Source organism: Prionailurus bengalensis, chromosome A3 (assembly GCF_016509475.1).
Source record: "Prionailurus bengalensis isolate Pbe53 chromosome A3, Fcat_Pben_1.1_paternal_pri, whole genome shotgun sequence".
Lineage (NCBI taxonomy): Eukaryota > Metazoa > Chordata > Mammalia > Carnivora > Felidae > Prionailurus > Prionailurus bengalensis.
Window position 1 is genome coordinate 1,285,628 of NC_057354.1, and position 4,044 is coordinate 1,289,671.

The following is a 4,044-nucleotide window of genomic DNA, read 5'->3' on the forward strand; positions in this document are numbered from 1 at the left end:
TTCGCACCAGAGGGTGCTTAAACCACGTCCTGACCCAGGGACTCTATGTGAGCCTGTCCCTTGGCCGGTGCTGCGTGTTTCCGCAGCTCCACGCTCCTGACCGGACCCACGGAGAGCGTGTCCACACGCGGTCCGTCCTCAGCCGACACACCGAGTGTCCACGCGGCATTTCAGAGCACAGCCAGAGCACGCTCGGCTCCTGAGGACGTTTCCGTCCGTGTGTATTTGTGTGACTCGTCCCCCAGAAATGCCAGGTTGTCATGTTCTGTCACACGGTGTCATTCTAACCACCTGACAGTGTGATCTCAGAAGACACCTGGGAAGCCCGAGTCTCCCTCAGCCAGCAGACTGTCTCCCACTTGGGACGTTAATGTAAGTGGCCTCGAGCTGAGCTGACAGGGCTCTTCTCCCCTGGGGACGTGGGTCTCAGATGCTCTCCACGTCTCAAGGCCTTGTACACGGAAGGAAGACCGGGCACGCTGGACATTCGTCTTGTGTGTGCCCTGTGGCCCCGACAGGACCGGACCCAGGCCAGGGCGCCCCGTCACTCCCGAGTGAAACCAGGGCACGGGTTCGCGCCTGGGACGCCTGTTGGGTGACCTTGGGCTTCTAAGAGGCGCGCACCGTGGACGGCAGGGACACCGCCTGCCCGGGTGCTGAGTGGCGAGGGCTGTCTGCCTGGAGTAAAGCCGTGGTGCCGGCTTCTGTATTCATGTTCACTGCTTTCTAAATTAGCTGGGAACTCTGGGTTGAAGGATTGTCAGGTAAGCATTCCTCGGTTTTCCTGTGTGTGTGGTGTGAATCGGTGGCTGTGCTCACACTGTCCTCGAAGTCGAGCGTGATCTTGAGTCCATGTATCGCTCTTTCTCCTTCGAAATCAATAAAAGTATTTTCTAGAAACTGGTCACTGTTTGTTTGAATTTGAACCATTTGTAGCTCTTGTCGCAGGTCCGCCGTGACGGAGGACGCGCCGACGCCACCCGGCCGTGGGAGCGCAGCCCGGCTGAGGGTGTGCGGGGCCGTGCTGCTCTGAGCGCCTGGACGAAGACGGACAGCACTCTCCTTTCACCTGAAACGTGTGCTAAGCCCCGTGGCTTCGTACGGGTCTCAGGGAGTCAGACTTAGACGGAGGCGTGTGTGTGTGTGTGTGTGTGTGTGTGCGCGCACGCGCGTGTGTGGTGGTGGTGGCAGTGGGCTGGGGGTGGTACATACTCTTGCCCTGTATTTGCCAAGTCTCTTTCTGGACCAGTCCTACTTAAGAACCATGGCCTGTTAACTCCCACGTAGTTTCTGCTTAGCAGGAGTGAAAATTCTGTCTTGATGGATTCAGACCATAAGAGAGTCTCCATTTAAAAAAATGAATAGTGTAGGGTACCAGATTTAGGAGTAAAAGCACTACTTTCGTAGTTCCGGGGTTAAGGAGTCAGCTTTCAGATGGCTTATTAAAACTAAGTTTTGTCCCATGATGTGTCCGGGGGGGGGGGGGGGGGGGGGGGGGGGGGGGGGGGGGGGGGGGGGGGGGGGGGGGGGGGGGGGGGGGGGGGGGGGGGGGGGGGGGGGGGGGGGGGGGGGGGGGGGGGGGCAGGGGTGTGCTTCCCACACCTTCACCTTCCCCGGCATCCCTGCTGCTGACACACCTGGATACAAGCCCTGGTTTTGGTCTCATGTCAGAAACCTGCTGGCACACGACCTTGCAGATGCCCCTGTCCCTGGGTTGGTCCACTGTTTCTGTACAGGTGGTCTGAGTCTAGCCACAGGCTGAGGCTGGAGACCCACCAAGAGCACTCAGGGATGCCCGCATAAAGCCAACCAGGCTTGTTTTCTGTGCACCACACCCCGGAGACCCATTGCCCTGGCACTTTAGAGGGCGTGGGTGCCGACGCCCCTGCTGAGCCCGATCGACACCCCTCTGGAGGTGGGACGGCACCCCCCCCCCCGCCCACCCACCTAGTTGCCTGTTTCCATCTGCTTTGCGAGTTACAAACCTAACAACAACCCTCCAAAGGGCGGTGGGGTAAGTAGGCATCTCTGCTTCTAATGATGGACGAAGGGAGGAATTTGGCAAAACCGGAGAAGCAGCCCTGTGCCCTGGGCTGCAGCCAGTGTGGTCACCACCACTGCACCCTCTCCTCTCCCGAGGAGCACTCGGCAGCGGGCAGGCCTGCAGAGGGCCCTGGCTGGGCGACGGGCGTTCTGGAGGAGAGCCGGCCCCCTACTGCCTCCCAGATGGGGGCACCCGTTTGATCTTGCCCCCTGTCGCCTTGCCTGCCACCCCCACTTGTGGCAGCAGGAGCCTGGGTGAACCTGGGGCGCACCCTCACATCAGTAAAGATCTAAAAGTTGATTCCGAGGCCACTAGATTAGCAAATTTTACTGTTTGTTCCACAAACGTCAGTTACTGCCGTTTACACTTCAGATACTGTGCCAGTTACACTTCAGATACTAATGCAGCCGTGACACGAACACACGCGTCGGGTGATGAGATCCGACTGCTTCAGAACAGACGTAGGCATAAAGTCTCGGTGAAATTCAAAACTTAACACCGATCCTCGTTAGACTGTTTACAGATAGGTGCAGATGCAGTCCGGTCGAGAGTTGAAAGCTACTTAATTAGATGCCAGTGCCTGGCGAGCTTGCTGTTCTCAAAACAAATGTAAATGCTGAGTGATTTAACCGTCTTCCCCCGTGATGAATAGGACAGCAGAGGCTGGAATCTGCAGAGGGCTGCCGAGGTTAGGGGTGTAGTGATCGCCCTCTAGTCTGCATATTCACCCGTTGTAAGTTTCCCTTGTGAAGGCACGCTTCACCAGGACTGAGACCCAAGCCTCCCCGGGTTTAACACCATGACTTCCCTGCCATGCACAGCTTACCGACCTCTGGGGCCTGACCCCGAGCCACAAGCCCCAGTTGGGCTTTCCCTGCGTGGAGTACAGGTCCCGGGGACTTGCCCCTCACCAAGGCTCCCCGGCCCTGGCTCGCACCCACCCACCCACCCACGTGGCTGAGCGCATTCCTTCATCGTGGCTCTCGTGTCAGGTTCTTCAGGGAGAGTCAGGCTCGCAGAGCAGGTCTGCAGGCTCTGGGGCCGCTGGCAGCCGACCCGCGGTCCAGAAGGGCCAGATAGCCATGTTAGCAATTGACCAAACCCCAGGCTGGGTCTGAGTAAGCAGTCAGATGTCCAGTAAACTGCTACGGTGAGAGGAGTGCCCTTGTAAGTTATCCTTAACTCGTGTTAATTAGGAAATGAACTTGATAGATTAACCCTCAGGTCTGCTGAGCAGAAACGTTTGCCATGTGGCACAGTGTGGGCTGCCTGATTTTCCAGTCTGTTCCCTCCTTTGCCTGGCTCTTCCTTTCCTGGATACACAGCTTTCGTTGGGGGGCTGGGGGGGGGGACAGGGAGAGGACGTTCTAGAAGCCATGTCTCTTGAGGTGATGGCGAGGTCCTGGTGTGTTACGAGCGGATGTCTTCAATGGACATCTGTGCTCTCGCACATCAGCTATGAGGCAGGAGGCCCAACCTGGGAGGGAAGGAGGGTCTCAGTATGCTGTCTGCGCAGATGCTGGGGCTCCCCAGCTCTCTGGCGCCCCTGATACTCCTCCTCAGGGGCTGGACGGGCCATCCACCAACCCTCGAGTGCTCAACCTATCAACCCATCTCTGTCAGAATTTAGGGAGGTTAACAGACGTTTGAGAATCGTATAATGGCACCCACAGAGAACTATTTCAAGTGACTTGTGATCATCTTTAAAACCAAAAGGAATAGGGAAACTACTGATTTTTAGTAAGTCGAGAACGTATACGTACCACGTGCGTAGACATCCACATTCTACGGTGATGTTATCAGTTGAGTTTATACGATCTGATTTTAAATATGCTAGTGACATACGTTTTTGTTCTTTGTATGTCATTTGTCCCTAAAATTACTGCTTTGTGACTTGGGGTGGCGGGGTTTTGTTGTTGTCGTCCCTCTTTTGGTATTCTGGATTTATTGTGAGTGTGGTTACCGAACTATTAACACCCTTGATAAAACGCACGGTTTAG

The 4,044-nt window shown here is 56.4% G+C and overlaps 1 protein-coding gene across 6 annotated transcripts in view; it reads left to right on the top strand.

The window, feature by feature from the left end:
- DIDO1 (death inducer-obliterator 1) overlaps positions 1–4,044 on the top strand; it is a 50,686-nt gene that overhangs the window by 41,229 nt on the left and 5,413 nt on the right. The window lies entirely within an intron of this gene.